Below are 23,954 nucleotides of genomic sequence, written 5' to 3' on the forward strand. Positions count from 1 at the left end.
TAAGATCATAAATAAAGTTACATCAAGAAGAAAGTCATATCATTGTTACTCTCTAATAATCATAGTAGTGTATCAAATCTCTTAACATAATTAGCTTAATTGTTGTTTTCCAAATCCTCTAACAAGGAGGCATTTCTAGATTGAAGCATCTAGAGAAACCTAACAAAGCCACTCCTAAAAGGGTGATTAAATCTTTTAATAGGGTCACACCTAACAGTGTGTTTTGTAACCTTTAATAGGATTGGCTCCTAGTATGGCTCACTTTAAAAGAGTGAAAAATAGTATCTAGTTGCAATTGGTGATTTTTCCCAAACTGGGTTTCCACGTTAAATCCTAGTGCCATTTTTGGATACAATTGATTAATTGTGTATTGTCTTTGATGTTACACAAATTTCATATCATTGTCAATCAGTGTATGTTGAGCTCACTCGGGCATTGAAGATAGTATTCTATGCCTACCAAGCAATCTAGAGTTTACCTAGTTTAGAAGGCAATGTCTACTAAGTTCACTTGGGCACTAAAGGAAATTCTATGGGCAATGAGTCTTAACTGAGTTCACTTGGTTAATGAAGGAAATATTGGATAGAACTAGTGCTAACCAAGCTCACTTGGTTACCAAACAGAATTTTCTAGTATGCAATGTCGACCAAACTTCACTTGGTTAACATAGGAAAATCATTTCTGAGTTTGTGTCTACCAAGCAAGGTCAGCTATTGAAGCATTTTATTATTTTGGCATATTGAGATCAATTAATTTATGTATTAGTTCTAGTCAACTAAGAAGATGAATATTAGTTATTCTAAGTTGTATTCTAGCTGACTGAACAATATGAAAGATATTAGTATAAGGTCAAGTTGTGGGTTAGAATGTGCGAAGTGGAGTGTGAATACATTGAAGATTTGATGATGCCAAGAGGAAGCAAATAAAAATGATAAGTAGAATATCCTTGTGGAGCTGAAAGGATACATTTGATCAAGAAGGATCAAGTACAAGCTAGAATTGAGATCTGTAATCAACAAATTTAGTTGCATCCAAATCAGGTTATCTTACTATTACTCTCTAACCACTGTAGAAGTGATCTAAATCTCTTAATAGAGTTGGCTTAATAGCTATTTATAAATCCTCTAGCAAGGTTGTGATTTTGTTGAATTGTCTAAAGACCTTTGACAAGGCCACTCCTAATAGGGAGATTAAATCTTATAATAGGGTCACACCTAACAGTGTGTTTTGTAACCTTTAATAGGGTTGGCTCCTAACAAGGCTCACTTTAGAAGAGTGAAAATAATAACTAGTTGCAATTGGTAGTTTTTCCCAAATTGGATTTCCATGTTAAATTTTGGTGTTAAATGTTTTCATGCTATTTCCTTTCTATGTTTGCAACTAAGTTGAAGGAATGATAATCACAGATAACATCTTAAGATTTGCATGTTAATTAATTACCAAGCATTCTTAGAATTTACTGAATTACAACATTTCTTTGTTTGTTGGGCATCAACAAAATTAAGTTTTGATAGAATTATTTTACTGTCATCTAAGGGATCTAAGATTTATTTTTGTAGTAACTGATTCACCCCTCCCCTCTTAGTTACTTCTCTTATATTTCCAACAATTGGTATCAAATTTATTGGTGCTTGCAAAGAAGATTTTAAAGACTTAAGCTAAAGATCAGGATGTCTTATAGAAGAGGGATTCGCAAGTTCAATAGAGACAATTTTTTAGCATGGCAAGGACTTATGAAGTTACATTTAGCTACTATCAGTGATTCAAGTTGTAAATATCTTAATACTAAATACAAGACTCCCACTAAAATATTATCAGTTGAAGTAATTGTTGAAAAGAAGAATCATAACATCATGATGATTGATATTGCATCTGCTCTCAGTTATGTTGAATTTGATGAGGTAAAAGGCAATAAAATTGCTCATGAAATGTGGACCAAATGAAAGAAATCTATGGAGGAGATGAAAATGTAAGAAGAGACAAAGTAGAAAGTCTCAGAGGATAATTTGATCGGATGAAAATGAGAGAAGATGAAAACATTGCAAAATATGTGGAAAGAATCAAAGCAAGTATGAGCACAATCAAAGCATCTGGAGGAGACATTGATAAAAAAATAACTTTGGATGCTCTAGTTGGAAGATTGATAGTTATTGAATTGGATAACTATGATAACTATGTTCCTAGTTCCAAAATATTGAGTTTGCATTTAAAGCAAAACTCTCACTCAAGGAAAAGAGAAAGAAATCAAAGGCCAATAAATTAAGAAGTGAAGAAGAAATAGAAGAAATTTTTGATAGTGATATTGAAATTGTTGATGCCCTACTTGTAAAGAAATACTCCAAAGGTAGAGGAAAGTACAAAGACAAAATTCCTCTAATCTACTTTTCTTGTGAAGAATTTGGTCATATTGTTGCTAGGTGTCCAAACAAAGAAACAAGGATGAGAAGAAAAGTAATAAGTACAAAGGAAAGAATAAATTCAAAAATCAAAAGAACTACAAGGACAAAGGTAAGAAATCTTGTTTTATGGCTGAAGATTCTAATAACAATGAAGATGAAATAGTGTATATTGTTGTAAAAGATGAATCTAATGATGAAGGAGATAAGATGACACTTATCTCTCATGTTAGAAAAAATGATACATGGATTATTGAAAGTGGATGTTCACATCATATGACTAGAGATAAAACAAAATTTGAACACATGGAACATTATGATGGAGGTAGTGTAAGATTTGGAAATAATGAACCTTGTTCTATAAAAGGAAAAGATTGTATCTCATTAACCAATGAGCTTATATGTGATAATGCTTATTGGGTTGGAGGACTAAAGCATAATCTATTGAGTGTGGCATAGTTGAATAACATTGAATTCATGGATGGAAACGCCAAACTAAATAGATGGTTGGATCTGGCAAGCAAACAAAAGGTAACCTATTATATCTTGATCTCAGTGAAAGTTCATGTTTTATTGCTCATATAGAAGAAAGATGGCTATGGCACAAAAGGTTATATCATGTAAACTTTGATAATTTGGTTAAGATAAGAAAACACAAAAGAGTAAGAAGTATTCCTAGTTTAAAGAAACCTGATATGGGTCTATGCAAAAATTGCCAAATTGGTAAATGGTAAAGACTAGTTTCAAAAGAAAAAAGTATCATTATAAAGAATTCTTAGATTTTGTGCATACATACTTATGTGGACCTACTAGAATATATAGTTATAGTGGAGAAAAAATTTTCATTCTTTTTGTTGATGATTATTCTAGAATGATGACTATAATGTATCTAAAAGAAAATTTGAAGCTTTTCAAAAATTCAAGTCATACTTGGCAAGAGTAGAGAAAGAAACTAGAAAGAATTTAAAATGCTTAAGATTAGAAAATGGTGGTGAATTCATCTCAAATGAATTCAATGAATTATGCATTGAAAAAGGAATCAAAAGACAAGTATCAACTCATGGTACACTAGAGCAGAATGGTATAGATGAAAGAAGAAATATATCCATCATGGATTGTGCAAGAACATTGATGATAGAAAATAATATTGTAGTAAAATAATAGAAGGAAACTATTAGCACTATAGTTCATACCTTGAATAGAGTACAGCTAAAGAAAGACTCAAATTAAACTCCATACGAACTATAGTATGGCTACAAACCTAATGTAAGTTACTTGAAAGTATTTGGTAGCAAATATTATATCTTGAAAGAATCTAGAAAAGTAAAATTTGATGTCAAAGGTGATGAAGGCATATTTCTAGGATACTCCTACAGAAGTAAAGCATACAAATTTTTGAATTTGTCTACTCATAAAATCATAGAAAGTGCACATGTAAAAATTGATGATTTTGCAAGAAAGAGTGAAGAAGAAAGCAACAAAGAGCTAGGGGATTACAGAAGATTTGTTTACTAAAAACTTGATACCCTGCCAAATCTATCTAAAAAAAGGAGGCTTCACCTCTTGAGTCCCCAAAATCTCCAATGGCTACCAAGTTGTAAACAATGCAACTTGAGTTGTAGTCAGAGTCTACCAGGATACTTCAAGAGAAAACTGAGTCTAATGGACTCGAGTCACAGACAATGGGACCCAAGCTTGATACTAAAGTTCATAATGAAATCAGTGAAACTCATTCCAAATCCAAAGAACCTGTGTTAGCAAGATATGTCAGAAGGCATCATGCACCTTATCAAATTAGTGGGGACAAATCTAATGGAACAATGACAAGAAGAAAATTGAAAGGTACATGTTTACTTGCTAAATTTGAACCTAGAAATATTAAAGATGCATTAGATAATGAAAGTTGGGTTAAAGAAATGAATGAAGAAATAGAACAAGTAGAGAAGAAGAAAACCTGGACTCTTGTTCTTGGACCCAAGGATAAAAATGTAACTGGCACAAAATGGGTGTTCAAAAACAAGCTAAATGAAGATAGAAAAGTATCTAGAAAAAAAGCAAGGTTGGTATGTAAAGATTATTCTCAAGAAGAAGGTATTGATTATGGTGAAACTTTTTCCCCTATTGCAACATTAGAAGGTGTTAGAACTTTACTTGCATATGGAGTTCACAAAGGTTTTAAATTTTATCAAATGGATGTTAAATTTGCATTCTTGAATGGAATTCTTGATGAAAAATTCTACATTGAACAACCAAAAGGTTTTGTAGATCCTACCAAAAGAGACATGGTCTGCAAATTACACAAGGCATTATATGGTTTCAAGCAAGCTCCTAGAACTTGGTATGAAATACTTCATAATTACTTGGTACAAATTGGTTTTCAAAGAATAAATGATAACAATAGTCTATATGTCAAAGAAGGACTAGACAAGAAGATTGTGTTGGCAAAAATATTTGTCGATGACACATTGTTCATAGGAAATGATGACTTGTGCAAGGCATTTCAAAAGAAATTAGTAAGTAATTTGAGATGTATATGTTTGGAGAGATAAAATTATGATTACAAACTTAGCAAAAGAAAGATGGTTACTACATTACTCAATCTAAATATATCAAGGAGATAGATACTAAAGAAATTTGGAATGGAAGACTCAAGATCAGTTGGAGCCCCTATGTCTAAGGGACATAAGCTTTCCAGAAATAATGATTCCAAAGAGGTAGATCAAACAACATACAAATCAATGATTGGAAAACGGTGGTATGTAGTGCATACAAGGTCTGATATTGCATTAGCAGTTAGTACAGTGGCAATATTCTTAGTAAATCTCAAAGAAAATCACATGATTGAAATCAAAAGAATCATGAGATATCTGAAAGGAAGAGCACTAGTGGTGAAGAATTCTTTATTGGTAAAAGAATAGTGTCTTGGAAAAGAAAGAAACAAAATTGCATCTCTTAATCCACAGTGGAGTTAGAATATGTGGCAGCAGTAGTCAATTGTTTGAACAACATTTGGTTCAAACAACCGATGACAAGAATGAAGATAGAGATCAAGGATCCAGTAGTCATATACTATGATAACACTAGTGCAAACAATATATCAAAGGACCCTATGATGCATGCCAAAATAAAGAACATTGCTATAAAATATTACTTCTTAAGAGAATTGGTGCAAGGTAAAGAAGTTAGATTAGAATATGTAAATACAAAAGAATAAATTGCAGACATATTCACCAAGCCAATACCTAAAGATGCATTTCTATATCTAAGAGATAAGCTAGGGTTAATTCCCCTATCTGAAGCTCACTAAATGAAAATTAGTGATGCACCAACTAGAACATGTTGAAAAATCAAACAGTTGGTGTAGTATTGATAGGGGCATATTGCAAATGAATCAGTACTTGAGGTACACTGACATTCACTGATCATTATCTTTGGCATGTGTTTTCAAAGATGAAGAAGTTTACTATCATATCTCATAGAAATGGATTTTTAGGAGAAGTTTTTTGTAAGAGGGGGAAGTTTGTTTTCATAGGAATTTTATGAAGGGATGTCAAAGAAGAAGATTGAACTTGGTCTGATATCAAAGGAAAATTTTTCCATCAGAAGAAGTTGATGCAAATAAAAAGTTTATAACAGAGGGAGAAAATAAAGATAGAAATATTCCACACTAATAGAGGGAGTTCTCATGGATATGAATCAAAATGAAACTAAGGATATATTCCTAATTTTATTCTTGTTCCAAAAATTTCATTGTGTTATGACATGTTGTGTTGCTATCAATGCCAAAGAGGGAGATTGTTGGATATAATTAAATAATTTTGCATTTTCTTTGATGTTACACAAATGTCATATCATTATCAGTTAGTGTATGCTAAGCTCACTCAGGCATTGAAGATAGTTTTCTGTGGCTAATGAGCAATCCAGAATTGTCCTAGTTTAGAAGGTAGTGTCTACCAAGTTCACTCAAGTGCCAAAGGAAAGTCTGTGGATGATGAGTGTTAACCGAGCTCTCTCGATTAATGAAGGAAATATTGGATGGAACTAGTGCTAACCAATTTCACTCGGTTACCAAAGGAACTTTGCTAGTATGTAGTGTTGACTGAGCTTCACTTGGTTAACATAGGAAAATCATTTATGAGTTAGTGTCTACCGAGTAGGGTCGACTATCAAAGGATTTTCTTATTTTGATATATTGAGATCAATTAATTTATCTATTGGTTCTAGCTGACTGAGAAGATGAATATTAGTTATTCTAAGTTGTATTCTATCCAGCTAAAAAATATGAAAGATATAAAGTCAAGTTGTGGGTTAGGATGTGTGAAGTGGTGTGTGAATACATTGAAGATTTGATGATGCTAAGAGGAAGAAAATCAGAAGGATAAGTAGAATATCCTTGTGGAGTTGAAAGGGTACATTTGATTAGGAAGGATAAAGTATAAGCTAGAATTGAGATTTGTAATCAACAAATTTAGTTGCATCCAAATCAAGTCATCTCATTATTACTCTCTAACCATTGTAGTAGTGATCTAAATCTCTTAATAGAGCTAGCTTAACAGTTATTTATAAATCCTCTAGCAAGGTAGCATTTCTATTGAATTGTCTAAAGACCTCTGACAAGACCACTCCTAATAGGGTGATTAAATCCTCCAATAGGGTCATATCTAACAATGTTCTTTGTAATCATTAATAGGTTTGGTTCCTAACAAGGCTCACTTCAGAAGACTGAAATAGTAACTAGTTGCAATTGATGGTTTTTCCCAAATTGGGTTTCCATGTTAAATCTTGGTATCAAATGTATTCATGCTATTTCCTTTCTATGTTTGCAACTAAGTTAAAGTAATGATAATCATAAATAACATCTTAATATTTGCATGTTAATTAATTATTGAGAATTCTTAGATTTTATTGAGTAACAACATTTATTTGTTTGTTGGACATCAACAGAATTAAGTTTTGACAGAATTATTTTACTGACATCTAAGGGATCTGAGATTTATTTTTGTAGTAAATGATTCACCCCTCCCCTTAGAGTTACTCCTCTTATATTTCCAATAGTCATGTGTATTCATGTTATTTACTTTATGTTTTTGAAACTAAGTTAATTGTGGTTAATACGAGTAAACATCTTAAGAAGAATTTATTTTAGTGCTTACCAAGTTACAATAATTCTTAGTGTTGTCTAAGTGATTTAGTGCTAACCAAGTTACAAGAGTATTTTCAATTTCAACAAAATTTGGTTTTGATTTGTATTGACATCTAAGGGATCTAGAATTTATTTTGTGGTAATTGATTCACCCCTCCCCTCTTAGTTACTCCTCTTATATTTCAAACAAGTACATCATCTTGTGGATACCATCCCCACTGGGAATTTCCCTCTGATCAAGGGTATCCCTAGTTAACATATCTGGGGTTATTGTGTATGCATATCTTGTTGTGGTTTCTATTTACATTTCTCATATGGTTAAAGTTTAATAAGGTTGATAATTGCGATATTAGTTAGATAACCGATTCACGCCCCACCTCCCCCCCCCCCCTCTCAGTTATATTAGTGGACTATATATTCTAAGAATTAGTATCAGAGCATCAGGTCCTTGAAGAATAAGCTTAAAATCTTTGGGAGATCGATGGTGAATCTTCTTAGAAAGAATAGTCCTAGATTTGATGGGTCCAACTATGACAGTTTGAAGGAAAAGATAAAGACTCATCTGTTGTGCATGGGTTCAAGTTATTGGATCTTGACAAAAAGTGACAAGACAATTATGGAAGAAGGAAAGCTTAAAGAAGGTAGTGAAGCAGAAAGAGATATATTCATGTGTAACATGAGAGCTAGAAAAGGTCTACTATCATCTCTTCTAGAAAATGAATGCAATAAGGTAAAGTCACTTCAAATATCTCATGAAATTTGGAAAGCATTAGAATCTATTTTTGAAGGTTATACACATGCAAAAGGAATGAGATTGTAGAATTGGATATGTGCATTTCAAGATGCTAAGATGATGGAAGATGAATCTATAGAATCTATATTGGTAGAATATCAAAAATTGTTGTAGGAATAAAGATCTTGAAAAGTTTGACACCACCATTCAAGCAAGTAGCTCAGATGATTCAGCTATTGATGCCCTACATTAATGATTTCACTAAGGAAACATTGCTTGGAAGATTAGAATCTATAGAAGATCTGAGAGAGTCTAGAGATCTAGCTAGAGTTGAAACAACTTTTAGTGCCTTGAACATTTGAACTAATCTAACAAGGAGTGCAAGCACACATGGAGATGTTGATGGTAGTAGAAGATCTAATGAAGATAAGAAGATTTACAAAGGTATAGCCCTTCTTGCGAGAAAAGAAAAAGATGGTAAGAAAATCTTTAAATGTTGGAATTGTGATGAATTCAATCATTATGCATCTAAATGTCCTAAAAGAGAGAAAAAATACTAGAGAAAGTTTAAGCCTAGAAGAGATAGAAATTTTTTGTATGTAAATGAAGATTAAAAATCAAATGAAAAAGGTCAAAGTGAAAGTGATGATGAATTGGGATTTGTGGATATCAAGGAAGATGATCTTGATAGAGAAAGTAGAGAATAAAGAGCTCTAGTTTCCCAAGTGAAAAAGGAAATCTAACTAGATGATTGATAGTGGTTGTTCACATAACATTACTGGTGATATGAATAACTTTGTTAAGTTCAAGAATCATGATGGAGGTATTGTTAGAGTTGGTAACAATGCACCCTATCATATGATAGGAATTGGATACATTATTATTGATGGTAAAACTAACATTGATGATATTTATTTTGTTGATAGATTAAAGTGTAATTTGTTGAGTGTTGGACAGTTGGTGGACAAGGGTTATCAGTTGCAATTCATTGAGAAGACCCACATTTTCAAAGATAGAGATGGTAAGCTGATTGGAATAGGCACAAGATCTACAGGTGATGTATTTCAGTTGTATCCTACTAAAATGACATGTTTGGTAGCTAAAGTGAACAACAATTGGTTGTGGCATAGAATATTTTGTCACATAAACTTTCATAATATTGTAAAGGTTAGTAGAACATTTGCATTTAGAGACTTTCCTAAGATTACAAATCTTATTAATGTTGTTTGCAAAGAATGTATTTTGGCTAAATAGAAGAAAGTATCATTTCCTAGCAAGAAGTTCACTACCACAAAGAAGTTGGAGATCATTCACATAGATCTGAGTGGTCCTTTATGAATAAGAGGATTCTATGGTGAAAGGTACTTTATGATTTTCACTAGAATGATGTGGGTAGCATTTCTTAAAGATAAATCTAAAGCTTTTGAGAAGTTTAAGATATTTAAGAATAGAGTTAAAAATGTATTTGGTGTTAAGATAAAATGTTTGAGATCAGATAGAGGAGGAGAATTCACCTCTAGAGATTTTAATATATTTTATGAAGAAAATGGAATTGAAAGACAATTATCCTCACCGAGAACACCAAAGTAGAATGGGATTGCTGAAAGAATAAATAAGTTAGTAGTAGAGGCAACAAGAGTGATGTTGTTTGAGAATGATGTTTTTAAGACATTTTGGAGAGAAGCAATCAATACAATAGTATACACTTTGAATATAGTACAAGTCATAAAATGTATTAACAAGACACCTTATAAACTATGGTTTGATCATTCGCCATTAGTTAAGTATTTTAGAATATTTGGGAGAAAATTGTCTATAAAGAGAGATGATGACATTGGTAAGTTTGACCCAAGAAGTGATAAAGGTATGTTTCTTGGTTATTCATTGAAAAGAAAGGCAAACAAATGTTTTAACTAAGGAACTAAGGTGATAGTTGAATAAAAAAACATAAGGATTGATGAGAAGTTTGGAACTAAGGAAAATATGGTAGATTATAATTTAGATGAAGAAGACAATAATTCTAGAATTGTTAGACAAAATACAGAAGTTTTTTTTGAGACTAACAATGATTTGTAGAATGATGTGTTAATTGTTGAGCAAAGAGGAAAGAAGAGATCTAAATCTAGAAATGAGATAAGAGTTGATATGTCAACTCCTACCCCTAATAGGAATCTGAAAAATAATCACTCTCTTGAGTAGATAATTGGAAGCAAAGGCAAAGGTGTGATGAATAGGAATAGAGTAAATGAGGAGATATGTCTGATATCTAAAGTTAAACCTAAGAGCATAGATGAAGCATGTAAAGATTATCATTGGATTCAAGAAATAAAGGAAGAATTAGATCAAATGTGAAGAATGATACATGGAAAATAGTTCCTAGACTGAAAGACAAGAATGTGATAGGAACCAAATGAGTATTTAGAAACAAGATGAGTGGGCAAGTCGAAGTTATGAGGAACAAGGATAGGCTTGTATGCAAGGGATATTCATAGTAAGAAGGCATAAAATATGAGGAGACATATGCACTTGTATCTAGAATGGAAGTAGTAAGGATGTTCTTGGCTTATGCAAAAAATAGGAAGTTCAAGGTTTATTAGATGGATGTTAAATCAGCCTTCCTAAATGGAGAACTTGAAAAAGGGGTATATATTGAGTAGCCTAAAGATTTTCCTTTATCAGAAGACAAAGACATGGTATGCATATCAAAGAAAGCTCTATATGGTCTAAAGAAAGCACCTAGAACCTAGTATGCAAGGTTGGACAACTATTTGGCAAAGCTTGGATTGCTAAGGGTATGGTAGATAGTAACTTGTATTTGAAAGAAGTTGAGAATGGTTTGCTGATAATAGTAATATTTTTTGATGACATCATATTTGGAGGTAATGATGAAGCAAGTGATAATTTTTTGAAGAGATGAAGAATGAGTTTGAAATGAGCATGATAGGAGAAATGAAGTTTTTCATAGGATTACAGATTATGTAGAATAGTGATGGTATTTTCATTTCACAAGCTAGGTACTTAAAGGATTTGTTGAAAATGTTTTGATTATAAATTTGTAAACCTATCAGTACACCTATAATAAATTCTCACAAGTTATCCAACAAAGATGAGTCACCTACAGTAGAACATAATAAATACAGATCCATGATTGGAGGTTTGCAATATCTGACTCACACCAGACCAGATATAGAAAATGTAGTTGGTATTATAGCTAGATTTCAAGCTAATCCTAAGGAGTATAATTTTGTATAAGTAAAGAGAATATTCAAATATTTGAAAGGAACATATGACTATGGAATTTTGTATGATAGATCGAGTGATTTCACTCTATTTACATATACTAATGCAAATTAGGTGGGCATTATGGATGATAGAAAGAGCACCATTAGTGGAGCATTATTTTTTGGAGGAAGATTGGTTTATTGGTTAAGCAAGAAGAAAGATTGTATTTCATAGAGTACAACTAAGGTAGAGTATGTTGCAGTAGAAAATAATTGTAATCAAGTTAGGTGGATGAAGAAAATGTTGAAGGATATCAAAATTGAGTTTGAAGAACCTATTATCTTTTACTATGATAACACAAGTACAATAAGCATGTCTAAGAATCATTTATTGCATTCTAAGACTAAGAAAATATCTATTAAGTATCGTGTGCTAAGAGAGAAAGAAGTAGAAAAGGAGATCAGATTGGAGTATGTGAGTACTAAAGAGTAGAATGCAGATATCTTTACAAATCATTTTCCTAAAGATACATTTGAGTACTTAAGAGGTATGCTTGGGGTTATGCCCATGCCTAATTTTGAGTAGATAATGTGGTAAAAGAATCAGTCTAGTGGTACAGAGAGCTATTGTTAGACTAGATTGAATGTTGATGCTTCTCGTATGGGGGAGTATCTGTGATAAATTGAGTAATTAAGGACTCTTAGTATTTGGTCTGGAGAAATGTCTTTGGACACTCGAGTTGGTTAAAGACTTGGAGAAGCATATTAGCAATTGGTATTTTGCAATATTGAGGCCTTTGAAATTTATGTCAATGTGGGAGAGAATATGCATGAAAAACATCTCCTAAGCAATGGGGGAGAAGAACTCTTGAGTATGAATGGGCCAGAGATATCTCTTTAGGGAGATTTGAAAAGGTTCATGTAAAGAAGCAAGAATATGCACCTAATGTATTGTGAGTTGTTTAGTGTGAAGTGAACAACTATTTTTGTTCCTAAAGAAGAAGAAGAAGAATAGAGAAATTATTTTAAGAAGAGATATGCAACTATTGTATTGAGACTTTTTAGCATATGGACAACTGATGTTGGTCAGCAACAATAGCAGTAGAACATTGTTTTGATATTCTTGGAACTTAGATGGTTTTTTATCTATGTTATGATCAATGCCAAAGGGAGAGATTGTTAGCACGAATGCTAATGATACTACTTCGGGGGAGTATGCTGAGCATTGGAGAGTATTAACATGTTGCATTCATGGTTATTTTTTTCATTGATGTCAACATCATATGGTTTCTATAAAGACTGACTGAGTAGCAGATGAAGATCTTAATGGTGCAGACAATGTTTTGATTGTCTGTGATGTGCAATCATGGAGATATTCTACACTATGTCTTGATAATTTGGTCAAGTGTGCAAAGTCTAAGTTGAAGACATATGGAAGTTGTACACTATTTATAGATACCAGTTCAAAGATAGAGAATTTGGAAAGTAGTTCCTAATATTTTTTCACTATCTTACATCTAAGATGTAATGAGAAGATGTGTAGTTAGGAAGTGATAGAGGAAAGTTTTTTGGTGATTTCAGCAAGTGTGCAAGCCCTAGTATTGCACATATGAAGTTTTTTATAGACTATGAACTGGCAGTGCTATTGTAATTGTAATTAATTAATTATCTTATTATAATTAATTGGGAAAGTGTTGTGGCTAACTAAAGGAATAATTTTGAAGATATGGTATAACAAAATGAAATTTTCCTTGATTGTAACATGTGGTTATCCTTGTATCAAGTGAAAAGTGCAAAAAGGAGAAAAGTGTTTGGTAAATGGATATAAGCAATCCAAGGGATTATTGGATGTAATTTTTGTGATCTAGTTACAAGATCAGAAGGAGAAGAGGTCAAGTTGACATGATAGAAGAAGAGGAAGGAAGTAAATTTCATTTGTATTATTCTACAAGTAATAATATAGAGATCATTTGGGAAGTGGTTTCATTGGTCTTGTCATTAAAGTTGTTTGGGCAGTGGATCCAGCTATCTTCCACAACTCCTAACATGGTTGGCACAACTCCTAATAGGGTTGAAATCTCCTAATAGGGATTCAAAGTCTCCTAATAGGGACTCATATGTATTGAATGCATTCATAGACTCCTAATAGGGTTCATCCTCTAACAAGGAATATTTATATTAGTACATCATCTTGTGGGTACCATCCCCACTAAGGTTTCCCTAGTTAACGTATCTAGTGTTATTGTATATGAGTATCTTGTTTTGGTTTCTAATTATATTGCTCATATAGTTAAAGTTTAATAAGGTTGATAATTGTGTAATATTAGTTGGATAATTGATTCACCCCCCCCCCCCCCTCCCCCCCCCACTCTTGGTTATATTGGTGGACTATATATTCTAACACATGATTTCTCCTGATATATCTAACAAGTATAAGTTATTTCTTTCTAATTTGACTTGGTTCACCATGCTCAAAATGATCTTCTCAATCATGCTTAGGTCCCACTATCTATGACTTAGGTCCTTCAGACTATGACTCAATTTCCACTATCTAAAACTTGGGTCCTTCTAATAGAGACTCACATCCTTCTGAATATTATTTGGGTTACACTAGCTACAACTCAGCTTGAACTAGAGATTTTCATGACCCAGATGGTGAAGACTATTGATTTCCAAATGCATTAGCTTGAACTTTAGGCAAAGTATCAAGTTCATAGTAGAAAAAGTTTCTGTAGTTTTCAATTTCTTTGTTGCTTTGCTATTCACCCTTTTTTGCAAACTCATCAATCTTTATATGTGCACTTTCTATAACCTTGTGAGTGGTCAGATTCAGACATTTGTATGCTTTGCTTTTGTTAGAGTATACTAGGAATAAGCCTTTGTCACTTTTCACATCAAATTTTACTTTCCTTATCTCTTTTAATATATAAAATTTTCTTCCAAATACTTTTAAATTTAAAAAATTAGGTTTATAACCATACCATAATTCATAAGGTGTTTTCTCTGAATCTTTCTTTAACTAAAATTGATTCAAGGTATGAACTATTGTGCTAATTGCTTCCTTCCAATATTTGATTTCAACATTTTTCTCTATCATCAGTGTCCTTGCACAATCTATAATGCATCTATTTCTTCTTTCTACCATGTCATTCTATTGAGGTGTGTCATGTGTTGATACATTTCTTTTGATTACTCTTTCACTATAGAATTCATTAAATTCTTTTAGATAATTTGCCTCCTCTATCTGAACTTAGACATTTTAGTTTCTTTCTTATTTCTTTCTCTATTCTATCCAGATACCACTTGAATTTTTTAAATACTTAACATTTATCTTTTGAAGTACAAAATTGTCATCATCCTAAAACAATCATCAACAACAAAAATAAAGTACTTATCTCCATAGTAGCTATCAATGCAAATAGGTCCACAAATATATGTATGAACTAGCTCCACAACCTCTTTAGAATGATAATTCTTTCTTTTGAAGCTAGTCTTTCCCATCTTCCCAATTTGACAATTCTTGCACATGCTCATGTCAAGTTTCTTAAGGCTTAGAATGCCTCTTAGTCTTCTATTCTTTCTTTTGTTAACTAGGTTATCAAAATTCACATGACACAACCTTGTATAACATAACCAACTTTCCTCTGCTTGAGCTAGGAAACATGAACTTTTAGTTAGATCAAGATAGAATAGATTACCTTTGTTCGATTACTAGTCCCAACTAGATTTTCGTTCCCATCTAGTAGTTTGACTTTTTCATTCATAAATTTTACCTTGAATCTAATGTTGTTCAAATGTGCCACACTAAGTAGATTTTTTTTTAGTCCTTCAACCCAATAAGAATTAGTTCATTGGTCAATTCAATGCATCATTTTCCTTTTACATAACATGGTTTATCATTACCAAATCCAACACTCCCACAATTATAGTGAACCAAGTTCTCAAAATTTTATTTATAACCAGTCATGTGGTGAGAACAACCACTATGTATGATCCATGTGTCATTCTTGCTAATATGAGAAATGAGAGCCATCTTATCATTTTCATCATCTGATTCATCTTTAATAGCAATATAAACCATTTCATCTTCATCACTACTATCAAATTCTTTAGCCATGTAGCAAGATTTCTTACCTTTATCCTTGTTCTCTCTATAGATTTTGGAATCTTTCTTTCCTTTGTACTTGTTGCACTTATTTTCTTCTTTCCCTTCTTTGTTTGGATACCTTGCAGCAATGTGACCAACTTCTTCACAAGAAAATTAGATTAGAGGTATGTTTCCTTTGTACTTTCCTTTTCCTTTAGGGAATCTTCTTGCAAGCAAGGCTTAAATGGTTTCAAGATCATCATCAAGATCTGCTTCATCTTCACTTTCATACTATTTGCTTTTAGATTTTCCACATTTCCTTTTGATTGATAGTTTAGCTTGAAATGCAAACTCGATGTTACCAGAGTTAGGAACATAGTTGTCTAAGTAAAAGGTTGTCAAACTTCCTACTAGTGCATCCTAAGTTATATCATTTTTTGGGATTACATCTCATCTCTTGAATTTCTTAAACTATAATTGCATAACCAGGAAGAAGAGTTCTAAGTACCTTGTTGACCAATCTCACATCTTCTATTTTTCCTCCTGACACTCTGATTGTACTCACACTAGCTTTGATTCTCTTCACTATGTTGTGCAACATTTTCATCTTCTTACATCTCAATTTGATCAAATTGACCTCTTAAACTTTCCACCTTAGCTCTCCTCACATTGTCATCTCCTTTGTAGATATCTTTCAGCTTGATCCGCATCTCATGAGCAGTAGGAAAAATATTGACTTCATCAAATTCAGCATATTTGAGAGTACAGGAAATGTCAATCACCATTATATTATGATCCTTCTTTTTTGTAATTTGTTCCATAGTTAAAGTTCCAGTAGGTGCCACTTACTTTCTATCTAGGTATTTCAAGCCTGAGTCTCCATTGGTTTCCAAATGTAGCTTCATGAGTTCTTACCATGCTTTGAAGTTATCTCTATTCAACTTAGGAGTTTCCCTTTTGTAAGACATATTGATCTTTAGCTTAGGTTCTTGAAACCTTATTTGCAAGCACGAAATGCTCTAATACCAATTGTTGGAAATGTAAGGGAGTAGCTGAGAGGGGAGGGGTGAATCAGTTACCACAAAAACAAATACAACTCCCTTAAGATGTTGATACAATACAAAACCAAAACTTTGTTGAAACTAAATATACTTTTGTAACTTGGTTAATACTGAAAATGCAAAACTTAAGATGTTTGATGTGACTAACCTTAATTAACTTAATTGCAAAAATATAAAGAAAATGACATGAACACATGAGACACCAAAATTTAACATGGAAACCCAATTTGCGAAAACCACCAATTGCAACTAGTTATTATTTTTTACTCTTCTAAAGTGAGCCCTCTTAGGAGCCAACCCTGTTAAAGGTTACAAAACACATTGTTAGATGTGACCCTATTAAAGGATTTAGTTCACCCTATTAGGAGTGGCCTTATAAGAGGTCTTTAGACACTTCAATCTAGAAATATCACCTTGTTAAAGGATTTGGCAAATAGTTGTTAGGCTAACTCTATTGGGAGATTTGATTCATTGCTACAATGATTAGAGGGTAACAATGACTTGACCTAATTGCTAATGCAATAGACTTTACTAATTCAAATCTTTGTTCTATATTGATTACTTGATCCTCTTTGATCGTAATGTTCCTTGTAGCTTGGTCAACTTAGATACTTTTCTATCCTTATAATTCACTTCTTTTATTTATCTTCTTCTCTTCCACACGTTCACACATTCAACCCTCAACTTGACCTTATACTTATGTGAATGATTTTGTCAAGTCGACTTGAACACACTTATAATCACTAAACAACCCTTGAGTTGACTAGAACTAACAAATAAATCCATCAAACTCAATATGTTGTCACAGGAAAAAATTTCATTAGCCAACCCAACTCGGTCAATACTAACTTAGAGAAGAGTTTTCTTTTGTAACCTAGTGAACTCGGTTTACATTGGATTTTCCCAACTTTTCTTTAGTAACCAAGTGAGCTTAGTTAACATTTCTTTCATGCCAACTTTCCTTTAGTAATTGAATGAGATCATTCAACAATGGTTCCATGCCAACTTTCCTTTAGTAACCGAGTAAGCTTAGTTAACACTAGATTTCCTTCATTGCTCAAGTGAACTTGGCAGATATTGACTCCAAACTTGGTTGTTTCTAGGATACTCAACATACAGAAAAAAATTTCAACACTCGAGTGAGCTCATAATCATTGACTTGCTTAGTGAGGCTTGACATTTTGTGTAACATCAAAGAAAATAAATAATTGAACAATTTTTTTCAATAGACACATTCATCAAATTGAGCCTTAGGATTTTTTTCCTTTTTGCATGCTTTACTTGTGTGTAAATGGAGGCTTCAAAAAAATCATAAAACTTTAAAAACACAAAAACAAATACCAAAAACTTCAAAAACACAAAAACACAAAAACAAATACCAAAAATAAACTCAAAAAAGACCAAAACATTTTCCTCCAAGTCAAAACATCAAGTGTAAATGCTTTTCTTGTGTTTCTTACTAGGGGGAATGGGGGTGGGTCATCATTAAATTTTCCTTGCTATGTCTCTAGTTCTTGAACTTGCTTAAAATAGCTCTTTTGTCCTACCACTCTTGGTCTTTTATACCTTCTTGGTTTATGCTAGCATACTAGGACCCTCATTTTCTAAAAGGTTACCTTGATCTCTTGACTACAGTTTTTTATTAGGAAAGTTGTTCACATGTCATCTCACTTTCTCTATCTACTTAGCTATTTGGCTTCATTCCTATCTCTTGACTCGAGTCACTAGTGTCATAAATACTTGGACACTTTTCTTGACAAGTAGCTTTAGTAACTTTCTACCAATGTTGGAAAGTGAACACTTTACCTATCTAGTTTGGAAATCAATTTATCTTCTATCACCTTATTATCTTCCTCTAGTCTCCTTCATGCTTGACTTTTTATCTACCACTATGGGTTTTGAGTATTTTTCTTCTGAACCTCAACTAAGTCTAGATGATCATTAGCTCCTCCATATTGCTAAAGAGATTCAAGATCTACATGCTTTTTAAAAATAACTAAAAGAGAAAGATGATCTTTCTTACCTTTGTCTCACTAGAGATGTCACAGAAATAAAGTCTAAAATTGAGAGAAGGTTAGAGGAAAGAATCATATCCTCACATGAATCTCCCGTAATGCCTCTGTATACACATGGTTCATCCTCTTCTTGTAGTTATACATTTTCTACTTCAAGACATCAATTATCTTCATCTTCTAGGTCTAAAGATCTCTTTATAGAGAAAGAAAGTAATACCTCCTTTGAGCCTATACCAAGATTTCATGATGGACCTATCTTTGACCAAGATGAGAATGACAAAAACGATCCTGGACATAATTTTGAGAGGAATTTTACTCCTTTGGGAGATGCATATGATGTGTTACTTAAGACTTTAATTGCAAACAATATTATCACTTTACCAAACTCTAGACCTTATGAACCTAAAATCAAACCTCCATGGTGGAATGACAACCACTATAGTGAGTACCACAGAAAAAAATTCATAGTAATTCAAATTCCATACGTTTTAAACATAAAGTTCAAGATCTTATTGATGATGGGATCATTCATGTTGGAACCTCTAATGACTCATGTAATGAGAATACTTCTCTTGAGCAAGATCATGTTGATAAAATTTTGTCTAGTAGTGGTTCCCTTGGCACCCCTACTTCTTCCAACACTCATGAACTTCCTAAAATTTCAAATCTTTCTAGCATGACTCACTCAAACAAAGAACCTGATGATTTTCATAACAACTATGAGTGCCCTCAAGGACTACCTCTAAAATAAACTCAAGCTAATATTTACTTGGTTGCAATTATCTTCCATGCTACAAAGCCTACATATTCTCAACTTTAATGTGATGATATACCTACTATGACCACTTCAACTAGTCCTTCATTACCTCCTCAAGAGCTTATAATGCAAACCTTGTATTCTCTCATGTCCTTAGAAGTGGATCCATGTCAAGAGGGCTCTAAAAAAACTAATTATATAAATCTCAGGAAAGATTGAGATCAAACACCCTTTCATCTCCTTCAAAATGTCACTCTTCCATATACGATGTCTTACCCACCTCCTAAGTATGATGATGATACCACTTCCATTATTTTCATTGATCTTATTGAAAATTATGAGAAGTGTTTTATTTGTTAGCATGAACGTTGATGGTATTCCTTTAGGGAATTATCATAAGCATTGCCAAAACATGTGGAGTTTGGTAGCATGATTGATATGTTACATTCATGATTTTGTTTTTCATTGATGATGACATAGTATGGTTTCGATGAAGATTGGCAGAGTAGTAGATAGAGATCAAGTTCATATGGATAGAGGTTTGATATTCAAGTGATGTGTAGTTAAGGATGTGTTCTACACTATGTCCTTAAGTTAAAAATATGTAGAAGATATGATTGATTTACAAAGAACAATAAAGATACAAAGTACTTAATAAAAAAATTGTGATAAATGGATTATATCTCTTAACAAAGATAGAATCATGATATGATAAGTTATATAGTGACAAATGATAGTCCAATTGTGATGTTAGTGAGTGCACAAGGTCTGGAGTTGTACATGTAAGAAGTTATAAAGATTGTGAGGCCACAGTGTTGTGTAGTTGCAAAATAATTAATTATCTTAACATGGTCCTGTTATAATTAATTAAGAAAGCCTCAAGACTGACTCAAGGAATTGTTTTGGGGACATGGTATAAAGGAAAGATGTTTTCCTTGTTTGAGTGTGTGTGAAAAACATTGTGATCAAGAAAGTCTAAATAAGAGTAGGATATTTGGTAAATACACGTAAATGATCTAAGGGCTTATTGGATGTGAATTTGGTGATCTGATATCAAGATCAAAAGAAGTAGTGTAGTTTGGTTTACAAGATGAGGAAGAAGAAGTACAGTTTATTTTTATTATTCTAGAAAGGGTAACAAGAAGATTGTGGAAGAAAGCAAGCTTTAGGAATGTAGTGAAGAAGAAAGAGATTTGTTTGTGTGCAATATGAGAGCCAAAGAAGCCTTACCAAAAGCTCTTCCTAAAAATGATTATAGTTAAGTAAAATGACTAGAAACATCTCATAAAATTTGGAAAGCTTTAGAATATATTTTTAAAGGAGATAAGCATACCAAAAGAATAAGATTACAGAATTGGATATGTTTGTTTCAAGATGCTATAATGATGGATTATTAATCTATGAGAATCTATAATGGTAGGATATCTAAGATTTTTGCAAGAATTAATTGTTTTCAAGGATCTAAAGAGGAAGATGAGATTGTATGGAAGATCTTGAAAACTTTGAAACCACCATTTAAGCAAGTAGCACAAATTATTTAGCTTTTGATACACTGTACTAAGAGATTTTCTAGTGATATTTTGCTTGGAAAATTGGAAGCAGTAGAAGAAAGTTTGAGATAGTCCAGAGAATTGACAAGAGTGAAGACAAATTTTAGTGTCTTAAGTATTCATCAATGTTTATCTACAAGTGCAAGCACCTTTGGAGATTATGCTAGTAGTAATAGGTGCAGATCTGAAGAGGACAAAAAGATTGAAGAAGGTATAGCCCTAATTGTGAGAAGAGAACCAAATGGTAAGAAAACATTTAAATGTTGGACTTGTAAAGAATTTGGTCATTATGCATCTAAGTTTCCTAAAAGAGAGAAAAATTATAAGAGAAATTTTAAGCTTAGAAGACCTAGATATTGTTTGTATGCAAATGAAGATGATGAATCTGAGGAAAGAGTTCAAAGTGAAAGTGATGATGAGCTAGGATTTGTAGCCATAAAACAAGATGAGCCTTATAAATAAATTAGAGAAGAAAGGATCTAGTTTCTCAAGTTGAAAATAAATTTGATTGGATTAAGATAGTGGATATTCACATCATATGACTGGTGATATGAACAAGTTTATTAAAATTCAAAAATCATGATGGAGGTATTGTTAGAGTTGGAAAAAATGTGGCATGTCATATCATAAGGATAGGAACTTTTACCTTTGATTGAAATACTAACATTGATGATGTTTATTTTGTTGATGGTTTGAAGCATAACTTGTTGAGTGTTAGGTCACTGATAGATAAAGCTTAACAATTGTAGTTTATAGAGAAGACTTGTATTATCAAAGACGAGGATGGTAAGCTAATTGGAATAGGTACAAGATCTAGAGGTAATGTGTTTCAATTGAATCCTACTGAGATGACATGTTTGGTTGCAAACATGTATAATAATTGGTTATGGCATGGAAGGTTCTTCCATACAAATTTTGATAACATTGTGAAGGATAGTATTGCATTTTTAGTTAGAGATTTTCCTAAGATCATGAAGCCTACTAATGTTATTTGCAAAGAATGTATCACAGCTAAATAAAAGAAGGTATCATTCCCTAGCAAGGAGTTCACTGCTATGGAGAAGCTAGAGAGTATTCATACAGACCTAAGTGGTCCTACCAAAACAAGAGGATTCTATGGAGAAAGTTAATTTATGGTTTTTGTTGATGATTTCACTAGAATGATGTGTGTATCATTTCTTAAAGAAAAATCTAAGAATTTGAGAAGTTCAAGATATTCAAGAATAGAGTTGAGAATGAATCTGGTGTAAAGATTAAATGTTTTACATCATATAGAGGTGGAGAATTTACTTCTAGAGAGTTAACATGTTTTGTGAAGAAAACAGAATTAAGAGGCATCTATCATCACCCAAGATCCCTTAGTAGAATGGAATAGTAAAAAGAAGAAACAGATCAGTATCAAAGGCAGTAAGAGAAATGATATTTGAGCATGATGTATACAAGATCTTTTGGAGAGAATTAGTCAATACAACAATATACACCATGAACATAGTGCAGATAAGAAAAGGTACAAACAAGAATCCCTATGAGTTGTGGTTTAGTCATACACCCTCAATAAAGTATTTCAGAATTTTTGTAAGTGTGACATAAAGAGAGGTGATGATGTTGGTAAGTTTGATCCAAGAAGAGATGAAGGTATGTTCCTTAGTTATTCATTAAAAATAAAATCTTAATGATGTTTTAGTCATAAAACTAAGACAATTGTTGAGTGTGCAAATGTGAGAGTGGATGAGAAGTTTGGAATTAAAGAGAGAATGATGGATTATAATTTTGATGATGAGGAATAAAATCCTAGAATTGTTAGATAGAATATAGAAGCTTTCTTTGAGACTAAAAATGACTTGCAAAATAATCTGCAAATTATTGAGGAAAGAGGTGAATAGATATTTGAACCAAGGGAAGAGATAAGAGTTGATATAGAAACTCCCACACCTAACAAGAACCTAATAAAGAATCACCATGTAGAGAATAATATTGGAATCAAAGATAAACGAGTGATGACAAGAAACAAATAAATGAGGAATTATGTACAATTTCTCAACTAGAACCTAAGAGTGTGGATGAGGCATGCAAGGATGATCATTGGATTCAAGCAATGAAGGAGGCACTAGATCAAATTGTGAAGAATGAGACATGGGAATTGGTTCCTAGATCTAAAGACAAGAATTTTAAAGGAACTAAATGGTTTTTCAAAAACAAGATGAATGAACAAGGTGAAGTTGTGAGAAAAAAACCTAGACTAGTATGCAAAGGTTATTAATAGCAAGAAGGAATAGATTATGAAGAGACATATGCCTCTGTAGTTAGAATGAAAGCAGTAAGAATATTTTTGACTTATGCAACAAGTAAGAAGTTCAAAGTGTATCAAATGGATGTTAAGTCAGCCTTTCTAAACATAGAACCTAAAGAAGAAGTCTATATTGAGTAGCTTAAAGGATTTGCTTTGACAAAAGAAAAGACATGGTATACAGATTGAAGAAAGCACTATATGGTCTAAAGAAAGCACCTAGAACCCGGTATGTAATGTTGGATAAGTATTTGGAAAAGCTTGGATTTTCTAAAGGTATGGAAGATAGTAATTTGTATTTGAAAGAAATTGAGAATGGTTTGCTAATAATAGTGATATTTTTTGATGACATAATCTTTGGAGGAAATGATAAAGCAAGTGATAATTTTTTTGAAGAGATGAAGAATGAATTTGAGATGAGCATGACTAGAAAGATAGAAAAAAATTTAGGTTTAAAAATTGTACAAAACAATAATGGTATTTTCATTTTACAAACTAAGTATTTGAAAGACTTGTTGAAAATATTTGGCTTAGAAAGTTGTAAGCCTGTTGGTACACCAATGATAACTGGTCACAAGTTATCTAGCAAAAATGAGATGATTAAAGTTGAGCAGAAGAAGTATAGATCAATGATTGCAAGTTTGTAATATTTGACTCATACTAGACTAGATATAGAAAATATAGTCGGGATAGTAGCAAGATTT

The sequence above is a fragment of the Cupressus sempervirens genome, chromosome 5, assembly GCF_028749045.1.
Source record: "Cupressus sempervirens isolate cs-2001-9-10 chromosome 5, ASM2874904v1, whole genome shotgun sequence".
Classification (NCBI taxonomy): domain Eukaryota; kingdom Viridiplantae; phylum Streptophyta; class Pinopsida; order Cupressales; family Cupressaceae; genus Cupressus; species Cupressus sempervirens.